Consider the following 12,610-nt stretch of genomic DNA (forward strand, 5'->3'; position numbering starts at 1 on the left):
CAAAAGCTGACGTTTCGGGCCTAGACCCTTCATCAGAGAGGGGGATGGGGAGAGGGAACTGGAATAAATAGGGAGAGAGGGGGAGGCGGACCGAAGATGGAGAGTAAAGAAGATAGGTGGAGAGGGTGTAGGTGGGGAGGTAGGGAGGGGATAGGTCAGTCCAGGGAAGACGGACAGGTCAAGGAGGTGCGATGAGGTTAGTAGGTAGATGGGGGTGCGGCTTGGGGTGGGAGGAAGGGATGGGTGAGAGGAAGAACCGGTTAGGGAGGCAGAGACAGGTTGGACTGGTTTTGGGATGCAGTGGGTGGGGGGGGAAGAGCTGGGCTGGTTGTGTGGTGCAGTGGGGGGAGGGGACGAGCTGGGCTGGTTTAGGGATGCAGTTGGGGAAGGGGAGATTTTGAAACTGGTGAAGTCCACATTGATACCATTAGGCTGCAGGGTTCCCAAGCGGAATATGAGTTGCTGTTCCTGCAACCTTCGGGTGGCATCATTGTGGCACTGCAGGAGGCCCATGATGGACATGTCATCTAAAGAATGGGAGGGGGAGTGGAAATGGTTTGCGACTGGGAGGTGCAGTTGTTTGTTGCGAACTGAGCGGAGGTATTCTGCAAAGCAGTCCCCAAGCCTCTGCTTGGTTTCCCCAATGTAGAGGATGCCACACCGGGTACAGTGGATGCAGTATACCACATTGGCAGATGTGCAGGTGAACCTCTGCTTAATGTGGAATGTCATCTTGGGGCCTGGGATAGGGGTGAGGGAGGAGGTGTGGGGGCAAGTGTAGCATTTCCTGAGGTTGCAGGGGAAGGTGCCGGGTGTGGTGGGGTTGGAGGGCGGTGTGGAGCGAACAAGGGAGTCACGGAGAGAGTGGTCTCTCCAGAAAGCAGACAGGGGTGGGGATGGAAAGATGTCTTGGGTGGTGGGGTCGGATTGTAGATGGCGGAAGTGTCGGAGGATGATGCGTTGTATCCAGAGGTTGATGTTCACCTGCACATCTGCCAATGTGGTACACTGCATCCACTGTACCCGGTGTGGCTTCCTCTACATTGGGGAAACCAAGCGGAGGCTTGGGGACCGCTTTGCAGAACACCTCTGCTCAGTTCGCAACAAACAACTGCACCTCCCAGTCACAAACCATTTCCACTCCCCCCTCCCATTCTCTAGATGGCATGTCCATCATGGGCCTCCTGCACTGCCAAAATGATGCCAACTGAAGGTTGCAGGAACAGCAACTCATATTCCGCCTGGGAACCCTGCAGCCTAATGTTATCAATGTGGACTTCACCAGTTTCAAAATCTCCCCTTCCCCCACCGCATCCCTAAACCAGCCCAGTTCGTCCCCTCCCCCCACTGCACCACACAACCAGCCCAGCTCTTCCCCCCCACCCACTGCATCCCAAAACCAGTCCAACCTGTCTCTGCCTCCCTAACCGGTTCTTCCTCTCACCCATCCCTTCCTCCCACCCCAAGCCGCACCCCCATCTACCTACTAACCTCATCCCACCTCCTTGACCTGTCCGTCTTCCCTGGACTGACCTATCCCCTCCCTACCTCCCCACCTATACTCTCTCCACCGATCTTCTTTTCTCTCCATCTTCGGTCCGCCTCCCCCTCTCTCCCTATTTATTCCAGAACCCTCACCCCATCCCCCTCTCTGATGAAGGGTCTAGGCCCGAAACGTCAGCTTTTGTGCTCCTGAGATGCTGCTTGGCCTGCTGTGTTCATCCAGCCTCACATTTTATTATCTTGGATTCTCCAGCATCTGCAGTTCCCATTATCTCTTAGACAGCTATTACAGTGTGTTTCTATGCTGAACCATTATCATTCATTTCCCCCTGTTTAATCATGGCGTGTCAGCAATAATTTATTCAAGGCTTCATCATCATCAATAATCTGACTGTTGACATAATTTTGACAGTCATTCATTTTTGGTAGACAGAATTTTCCCTTAGAACTCCACTCAGTGGAAACCTTAACCCTACTCCTAACCTCTTCCCAAACAAGATAGCAATGATTGTAGATTTACATACATCCTGTTACAAGCAATCAGCCTGTAGAGTTAACAGAATTGTATTTTCAATTCCGGTACTGCCCAAATCAGTGCGATGACCCAGCTGCAACTTGAAGGGTCTGGGCCTGAAATGTCAGCTTTTGTGCTCCTGAGATGCTGCGTGGCCTGCTGTGTTCATCCAGCTTCACACATTGTTATCTTGCAACTTACAGCCCATGCTCTTTATAGCCAACTGCTAAAATAGAAAGGCTAACTACATAATTGAGTAAATATTAACACACTGAAAATGCACTGGGTATGCACATTTTTGATATTTTAACAAAGCTAAAAAACGTACAGAGTCATAATCAACACACACGCACACTGAAAGGCCAAATAATAACTAACTCTGTACAGGTTAGAAAAAGATTCCTTCATAAAAAAGGATTTCAAAAACTTGAATCACATGCACTATTTTTCCAGGACAGTTGCTGTAGACCATGTGAAGTGATGAAAATTGTGCTCTATACCTACTTTACAACAGTATGATGACAGGAAAAAATGCTTGTTCAAAAAGACTGAGACTTACTTTAAAAGCAACTAGCATCTAAATAGAGCCCTTCCACTGAGAGCAAAAAACGTTCTCTGCCATTTCCTGGATCCCCATTATTATTTCCAAGGTCTTACGCTCTAAGAAGCCTATGTTCACATTGGCCTCCTTCTTCATTTTTATATTTATAACAACGATGCCTGATGGTAGAAGTCATGGCTTTAGAAAGTGTTGTCAAAGGAGCCTTGGTGAATTACTGCAGTGCATCCTGTAGCTGGTACACAACTCTGACAGTCAGTGATGAGGGAGTGTATGTTGAAGGTGATCATTGAGATGCCAATCTAGCAGGCTTTTACATCTTTTCCATTTCATGTACCTAAGCATCTTTTACAGTCTACTTTTATGTTGCTTATGAACTTCCATTTTCTATTTTCCTCTTTATCAGTTTTTTTTTGTCATCCTTCATGAGTTCTAAATTGCTCCCGATCCTTTCACTTACCATTTTTTTTCTTCCAGGCCCTTTCCTTTGGTCTGATGCAAGCTTCAAGTTGTTTTGTTTGCAGCAGCCGATACAGCTAATTCACTTTTATTGCTGTGTATTTGTGTCTTAGAGGAATGCATATTTATTGTAGACCATGTAATACTTCCTCAATTTATTGCCTACTTTCAAAACAAAAGGGGCAGCATGATGGCTCAGTGATTGGTACTGCTCCCTCACAGCGTCAGAAGCCTGGATTTGATTGCAGCCTGGGGCAATTGTCTGTGTAGACTGCACATACTCCCAGTGTCTGCATGGGTTTCCTTTGGGTGCTCTTGTTTCCTCCCACATACAAGATGTACCGGTTAGGCAGATTGGCCATGCTGAATTGCCAATAGTACCCACACACGTGTAGGCTAGGTAATAGGTGTTATGTCTGGGTGGTATCTGGATGTTCTTCGACAGGTTGGTGTGGATTCAATAGGTTGAAAGGCCTATCATCAGCACAAAAGAAAAAACCTAATCATTGAGTAGCAGAAAAGTTTTTTTTAATTTAAATTTCTCCCTCTTCTGAAAGCATCTCAGTGCCCTCATCTTCTGCAGGCTCCCCTTCTGCCAGAACCAACACTTCTGATGCAAGCTGAGTGACAAGGGATGGCCCCACTGAAAAGCAGAGGCCTCAGTTTCAGATAGATCCCCATGGGTTACTGCACAATGAGGCCAGTCACCTCATTCTTCAATGCCACACAGCAAGAGGGTGGAGCAGCCTGCTCCATCTCCTCTGAGGCAACACACAGAGGGCACATCACAGGAGTACAGGGGGTTCTGCTATAAAGCAATTATGCGTTCTCGCGCAACGTCATTAAATGAAAATTGTGCTAAAGAAATAACGCAACCTAGGGGAAAAGCAGGGTTAGGGGCAGCAAAATAAACACTCAAAATTGATCAAAAATCACTCAAAAGCCTAACATAAAGGATAGCACACTTTGAATAAATATTTAATTCTTATCTAATCTGAAATAAAAGTAAATTTAACATCTTACCATGAAAAAATGTCAAGATGAGTTGATGGGGGAAGGATGTTTTGAGATTGCGCTGTTGTTAATGCAGGGTCTGAGGGTCGTCATCTTCAACATCACCTTCTAGTGCAGTTGTGGTTGCAAGGTTAGGGCAAAAAATAGTTAATCCAGAATGGTTCATTGTCTTCTGACTGTTTCTTGGCATCCAGTTTTTTGCTCAGAGATAGTTTTTGTTGCTTTGTCCTTTTTCTTCTTTCATGAAGGACTTGTTCAAAGGGTGCCAAATAAGATCTTATTTCACGGATTGCTACCCTGCCGTGTTCTGCACTGTAATCATTGTCCTCTAAGAGCTACAACTGGTTCTCAATTTCCCTCAGAATAGAAGACAAAAAAGAAGTGGAAAGCTCTCATGGAGCTGCATCCTGGATTTCATCTTCTGCTTCCACTTCTCCCTCGAGACCAAGTTGTTGTAGACCTGCTGTAGACAGGTCTTCACAGTGGGACTCAAGCAGCTCTTCACCATCCTTACTCTCCACTTCTTCAAATCCAACCTGTTTTGCAAGATCAACACAACGTTCTTTGATTCTCAGGAACTCCTACGACAGACCAAAGGTTTTAAAATCTTAGAAAAAAAATCTGGGAGAACCTTCCACCAAATTGCATGCAAGCAGTCCTTATTGATATCACCCCAGGCCTCCAAGTTAATGTTGACTGCGTTCTTGATTATAAAACTCATCTAAAATTGAAGAACAACTGTCCACAGTGACTACAATCAGCCTCTTAAATGTGAGCCTTAAATAATAAGTTTTAAAGGCTGCTATTGCACCCTGGTCCACGGGTTGAAGGAGAGAGGTTGTGTTTGGGGGTAGAAATAGCAATTTGATGGTTCCAGAAAGCTCACCAATGGTGGGAGGATGGCTTGGCGTATTATCCATGATGAGGAGAATCTTGAAATCCAATGTTTTTATTACTGCATTTTTTTTCCTGCAATACTTTCTAAAAACATCTTCCAAAACATCAACAATAAGGTCAGAAAAAAACTGCCCCATCATCCAACCTCTTTTGCTTGACCTAAAGTAGAGGCTTAGAGTAGACCTAAGGTAACCCTTCAAGGCACCATAGATTTAAGCTTTAAGTCTCCACTTAATTGGAATTGGCACCCAGCAGCAGTCACATGATCCTTTGCCATGTTAAAGTCTGCAATATGTGCTTCATTCATAGAAATTCAGGTTCTTGATGGCATTCACTTCCCATATAAACCTGTCTCATTCAAACTGAAAAATTGATCTAAGTTGTAGCCTGCCATTGCATGCTCCTTGTCTGCGCTGGCAGCTTCCCCACACAACTTTACATTGGGAAAAACGTAGCAGTTCTTAAAACCAGCAGACCAGCCACTGCTAGCACTAAAGGCAGGCACATCTGCAGAATTTTCAGATTTTTTTTGTTAGATCTTTATAAATTGAGAAGACTTTCTCTTTTATGGTGAGAAGAACGGTCCCAGATCACTTTTTCATTTGATCTTCTATCCACACACTTAAAAGCCACTCCATCTTCTCAAGTTCCTTTGTCAATGACTACACAGACTTGTTATCACTCAGGCTTGTTCTAGCAATACAGCCTACTTCAATCTTTTCAGCAGTCTCTAATGGTGCGTAAGGTAGACTCCTTTATTCCTGTTATGTGAACTATATCATGTCATTACGCACGGAGCACTTTATAACATCTAGCTTCTCTTCTAGTGTTGTAGTCTTTCTTTTATGTACACCACCTCCAATTTAATCACCAGGACACTTCTTGCTAACATTCTGGTCACCTTGTTCTCGCATTTTGTGAAACATGGCAGAATTTGCAAAATAAAATGAAGCACTGCACCTCTCACAGAAAATGCGATGATCACATGATGCTGGTGCAGAGACTTTGCACATGCTCAAGGCAAAGCCTGCAAAATGATCATGTGATGTCAATGCATATTCCTCCGCACACCAATGGAATTGCATCATAGCCAACACAAGTTCACATTTTAGAAGTAGTATTCCCCTACACATCAGTTGCATTATAGCCAATTCACATTGCCAGAACACATATTATAGCAGAAACGACGTACTCACAGGCACAGAGTACCACAGCATCTCGATCACTGACAGGTTCACTATAGTTTTCTTTACGAGCAACATCCAAAAACATCATGATTCAATTTAGTTCTATTGCCACTCCTTCCACTATATGTTGACCCCTAAACAGAGCCAGATTATGGATTATGGTGGTAAAGCCTTTTAAATAAAAAACTATCAGGCACAGAATTAAGGACAGACCAGCAGGTATTTGTTTAAAGGAAATCAAGTTTTACTAACTCACTTGATTTTTTTTGCAATGCAGTTGATGTGCTCTACATGGACTCCCAAAAGACAAGTGTAATATAACAGTCTTGCCATAAAGTTGAAGAACTGAAATTTAAAGGGACAGTGGCAGCATGAACACAAATTGATGGGAAACAGAGCGTAGTGAATGTTAAACAGTGGAGTTTCCCATATATCTGATATTCTTGACACATATTAATGACCAAGATTTTTATGCATAATTTCAGACTTCAGAGTTGAGAAAAAACTTGGAAATGTTCTGCACTGTGACAGCAGTGATGGAGTTCAAAGAGAGACTGGCCTTTGAAATGAGCAATATACATGACTGTATGAAATAACCTGCTCTGTAATAAGATCATGGATGATCTTATCTCCATTTCATTGCTGCTCCCCATAAAGCTCAGCTCCTGAATAACTCAAAAATTTTGGTCTAGCTGAATCTATTCAGTAATCCAGCAGCTACTGTTCTCTCCGGAAAAGGATACCAAAATCTAATGACCATTTCCACGAAAATGTTCTTCTCAACTCCACTTTAAATGGAAGATTCATCATTTTTAAACTGGTCCCGAGCTCTAGATGTTCCTGTGAAGGCAAATGAAACTGAATGCAGAGAATTATGAAATAGTAAGTTTTGATAGAAAGAATGAAAAGAGGCAATATAAATTAAGGCTACAAATTCTAAAGTGGATGTAGGAACAGCAAAATATGGGGAGTTACCTTGAACAAATCCTATTGGTTATCCTTAACTAATCCATACTTATCCAAGAGTCAGTCAAGTTATCCCTGATATTTGTTCTAAAAAGTGTTCCACACTTAGATTAAACCTCAGTCTTGTATTTTTCCATTCTGCTCGGCTAGCATTATTGCCCATCCCTAACTGGAGTTGGGGAGATGCCTTTTTGAATCGTGGCAGTCCTCTGGTATTAGTAGGTATACAATGCTGTGAGGGAAGCAGTTCTAGGACTTTGACTCAGTGACACTGAAGGAACAGTGATATTGTTGCAAGTCAGGATGGTGAGTGACTTGCAGGGGAACTTGGAGGTCATGGAGTTCCTAGGCATCCATACTCCTAGAAGATGGTCCCTTGCATTGTTAGGGATATACTCTTTTTGTATGCAATGAAGAAAAGAACTAATTAAATGATTAACTAAGAGCATTAGCTTTTAAAGAGTAACAAAAAATCCTTCAAAGGAAGCTTCCAAAAATAATGTCATTCCTAGGACTGACTCCAGCTACACTGATGCCCAAACATGTTGAAGTTCACGATTTGCTCGGTCCCCAAGCAAATCCAGCAATGATGGTAACCACCAGAGGGAGGCAGGAAGTTGTGTTTAATGAGCCCCTCAAAAGGCCAGTGCCTTTGCCAGACCTAAAGCAAACCATAAGGACATTTGCTGATTTGCCTGGTCCATTCTACACCAAGTGACTGAAGATCAGATGCACGGGGCTGAAGCACAACCAAGCATCAAGGAACAGCATTCCAAATATGAAAAGAGGGGCTACAGACTTGCATGACATTTAAGAATGGGGAACATAAATTCCTCAAGATTACAGACAGCCAGGATATTTGTCATAGAATCAAAGAATGCCTACAGTGTGGGAGCAGGCCATTCAGCCCATTAAATCCACACCAACCCTCCTAATAGTTTGGGCGTGCTTGTGGTGCTATGGTGCTGTTCCTATGTCTGAACTAAGAGGCCTGGGTTCCAGCCCCCACCCACACTCCCCACCCCCGCCACCTAATTTTTATAATATCTCTGTGCAAGTTTATTAGAAAATATCTACAAAAGCAAGGAAATTATTCTGAAGCTTAACAACAGTTCGACCTCAGCTGATGTATCCAAATCTAATGATCACCTTTCATAGAGGATGGGAACGCATTTGCAAGCCCTGGTAGAATGCTTCTAGTGATCAGGGGTTTCAGTTATTGCGCTAAATTATACCATTCACCATCCAGGAAAATTTAACAGGAGAAGAGATTTAATAGACCTTGTCTGGGGTCTTATCAGAGTGGTTATGGAGAAATTGTTTGTAGCGAAATAAGATTCAAGACCACAGAACACCAATGCATGAATTTATTCATTTATGCAGCAAGTGGTTAACCTCTGAAATCGACTGCCTGAGAGAAAGGTGGAGGTAGAGTCAATCATGGCACAAGGGAACTGATAAGAGAAATAAAAATGAGGAACTATACACGAAGTACAGGGAGTGTGACTAACATCCACATTCTGAGCTGTTAACTACTCTATGATGCTTTGATTATTTGGAAATTAAATCAGTACACTTCCAAACTTGTTTTGGTGAGGGACCGTAATAAAAAAATTTAACCCATTCATAATGAATAGGCCTATCCCATTCTTATATAGAACATGACAATTACAATATGTCTCAGTGTATAAAGCACACGAGTACACAAACACACAAGTGTACTAAGATTAAAGAATTTATAAAGTGAATTCTAGAAATGTTTAGGTATAATGTGTTTAGGAACATCTTTCCCACTCACAGTATAACAAGGGACTATGGGGAGTGAAAATGTGCAATATAGTGAGAGATTAAATCAGAGAAAACCAACCGCAATCTAGGGCTACAAGATTTTGCAGAAACAAAGAAGCAAAGAAACCTACAGCACAGGAACAGGCCCTTCGGCCCTCCAAGCCTGCGCCGATCAAGATCCTCTGTCTAACCTGTCATATATTTTCTAACGGCCTGTGTCCATTTGCTCCCTGCCCACCCATGTACCTGTCCAAATATATCTTAAAAGACGCTAACGTGTCTGCGTCTACCACCTCCGCTGGCAACACATTCCAGGCACCCACCACCCTCTCTGTAAAGAACTTTCCACGCATATCTCCCTTAAACTTTCCTCCTCTCACTTTGAACTCATGACCCCTAGTAATTGAGTCCCCCACTCTGGGAAAAAGCTTCTTGCTATCCACCCTGTCTATACCCCTCATGATTTTGTAGACCTCAATCAGGTCTCCCCTCAATCTCTGTCTTTCTAATGAAAATAATCCTAATCTACTCAATCTCTCTTCATAGCTTGCACCCTCCATACCAGGCAACATCCTGGTGAACCTCCTCTGCACCCTCTCCAAAGCATCCACATCCTTTTGGTAATGTGGGAACCAGAACTACACACAGTACTCCAAATGTGGCCGAACCAAAGTCCTATACAACTGCAACATGACCTGCCAACTCTTGTACTCAATACACCGCCCAATGAAGGAAAGCATGCCATATCCCTTTTTGACCACCCTACTGACCTGCGTTGTCACCAACAGGGATCAATGGACCTGAACACACAGATCTCTCCGTTCATCAATTTTTCCTAGGACTTTTCCATTTACTGTATAGTTCGCCCTTGAATTTGATCTTCCAAAATGCATCACCTCGCATTTGCCCAGATTGAACGCCGTCTGCCATTTATCTGCCCAACTCTCCAGTCTATAAATGTCCCACATTTCTGGTTGAAATTAATCAGGATAAAGAGTCATTCCTCATTTCCAGTATTTGCGATATTTTGGTTTTGTACTAGTCCTGGAATATTACTCTGGAGGAGTTTCATTGCAGTGATTTTGGCAACACATGAAAACAGTTGTTAGGGTAGTTTATTTCCTTGGTAATAAAGGAGTTAAATATGAATCTACATCAGTAAAATAGCATTATTATTTCAATCCCTACAAATGTCAGCACAATGAAGGAACTGGCACAAAAGTTACACCATTTATGCTGCACAGCTGAATCTTCTCAAACTCCATTTAATTCAAATACATCAATTTGCTGTTGTGACCATAATGAACAAACAGACTTGTGTCAACAATAGTGATTGCTAGTCCCGAAAAGCAGAAACTGACAGTGGCTATGCCATTTGAACAGTAAAAATGAGCAAATCATTAGCAACAACATGATACAGCCAATGAAACTAATACAAAGGGATTTTACATGTTCTTCAAGGTGACAAATGTATCACACATACACTACAGCTTTCTAACTATGGTTATCGTTTGTAAGACATTTTAATTTGAAGATTTTAATACTGAAGATTAAATATAATCAGGCCAGAATATGTTTTGAAATGACTCCTGTAGTCTCCGCATTGGATCAAAGAAGATCATCCAATTCAGGAGGCTGCAGATTCAAAAGAACCAATAAGAGGAAATGTAGTGGGGGAGGAGATTATTGTTTCCATTTTGTCATTGTCGAAACACTCCAGCAATGCTGCACACATTGGTCTTCCTCAGGTTCAGCAAATTTAATATTGGATTTGTTTTAAAATCGCCTCTCACTAGTTTTGCAATAAGCAGATGATGATTTCGCATATTTGGGCAAATCAAAAAAAATATGTGCTTTCTGAAAACTTAATGAAGTCTCTTGAATAACATAAGGAAAAGGAATGAAAACAATGAAAGCTGTAGAATTTGGAAAATTTAATTATGCTTAGTTGAATAAGATACAAGATGTTACTATGAATCCTCAAAATTAAAATCTGATTGTGATATAAACATGCCTGATCTTCTAAAAAAAACTATGAAAATGGAGCAAATATATGTTTAAATCTATCATAAATGCTTAGATTTCCTATAGGCTCCTGCTTGTTAAAAATACAACCATATCAAGATTTTATATGTGGGGTACTTAACATACCCCAGTACATCTTTTATTTACAGGTTTGTACATATTTTAAATAATAAAATTATACTATCATGTCTTCAAATTGCTTAATTTCTGGGAGTGTTGAGTTTTTCTACCCTCACCAACATGAACTCTGTTCATTAAAATCTCATTATAGTAACTATTAATTAATTAGACAACAGACAATAGACAATAGGTGCTGGAGTAGGCCATTCGGTCCTTTGAGCCAGCACCACCATTCATTATGATCATGGCTGATCATCCACAATCAGTGTCCTGTTCCTGCCTTATCCCCATAACCCTTGATTCTACTATCTTTAAGAGCTCTATCCATCTCTTTCTTGAAAGTATCCAGAGACTTGGCCTCCACTGCCTTCTGGGGCAGAGCATTCTACATATCCACCACTCTCTGGGTAAAGAAGCTTTTCCTCAACTCTGTTCTAAATGGCCTACCCCTTATTTTTAAACTGTGTCCTCTGGTTCTGGACTCACCCATCAGCGGAAACATACTTCCTGCCTCCAGTGTCCAATCCCTTAATAATCTTATATGCCTCAATCAGATCCCCTCTCATCCTTCTAAACTCAATTGTATACAAGCCCAGTCGCTCCAATCTTTCAACATATGATAGTCCCGCCATTCCAGGAATTGACCTAGTGAACCTACGCTGCACTCCCTCAATAGCAAGAATGTCCTTCCTCAAATTTGGAGACCAAAACTGCACACAATACTCCAGGTGCGGTCTCACCAGAGTCCTGTACAGCTGCAGAAGGGCCTCTTTGCTCCGATACTCAATTTGTCTTGTTATGAAGGCCAGCATGCTATTAGCTTTCTTCATTGCCTGCTATATCTGCATGCTTGCTTTCATTGACTGATGTACAAGAACACCTCGATCTCGTTGTGCTTCCCCTTTACCTAACTCCGTTTAGATAGTAATCTGCCTTCTTGTTCTTGCCACCAAAGTGTATAATCGCATATTTATCCACGTTAAACTGCATCTGCCATGCATCCGTCCACTCACCTAGCCTGTCCAAGTCACCCTGTATTTTCAAAACATCCTCCTCACATTTCACGCTGCCACCCAACTTTGCGTCATCAGCAAATTTGCTAATATTACTTTTAATGCCTTTGTCTATATCATTAATATATATCATAAACAGCTGCAGTCCCAGCAACGAACCTTGTGGTACCCCACTGGTCACTGCCTGCCATTCCAATGCCATTCCATTTATCACTACTCTTTGCTTCCTGTCAGCCAGACAATTTTCAATCCAACTCAGTATTTTGCCCCCAATACTATGTGCACTAATTTTGTTCACCAATCTCCTATGCGGGACTTTATCTAAGGCTTTCTGAAAGTCCAGGTACACTACATCCACTGGTTCTCCCTTATCCATCTTCATAGATACATCCTCAAAAAATTCCAGAAGATTAGTCAAGCACGATTTCCCCTTCGTAAATCCATGCTGACTCTGACCTATTCTGTTACTGCTATCCAAATGAGTCGTAATTTCATCTTTTATAATTGACTCCAGCATCTTTCCCACCACTGACGTCAGGCTAACCAGTCTATAATTTCCTGTTTT

General features: G+C 42.2%; 1 protein-coding gene across 13 annotated transcripts in view; it reads right to left on the reverse strand.

Moving 5' to 3' along the window:
- msraa (methionine sulfoxide reductase Aa) overlaps positions 1–12,610 on the reverse strand; it is a 548,797-nt gene that overhangs the window by 357,486 nt on the left and 178,701 nt on the right. The window contains exon 2 of one of the 13 annotated variants that reach the window (XM_059645459.1): positions 4,059–4,630. The exons of the other annotated variants lie outside the window; for them this stretch is intronic. The gene's annotated coding sequence lies outside the window, so the exon portion shown is untranslated. The remainder of the gene's footprint in view (positions 1–4,058; positions 4,631–12,610) is intronic. 13 annotated transcript variants of the gene reach the window in all.

The sequence above is a fragment of the Stegostoma tigrinum genome, chromosome 4 (assembly GCF_030684315.1).
Source record: "Stegostoma tigrinum isolate sSteTig4 chromosome 4, sSteTig4.hap1, whole genome shotgun sequence".
Lineage (NCBI taxonomy): Eukaryota > Metazoa > Chordata > Chondrichthyes > Orectolobiformes > Stegostomatidae > Stegostoma > Stegostoma tigrinum.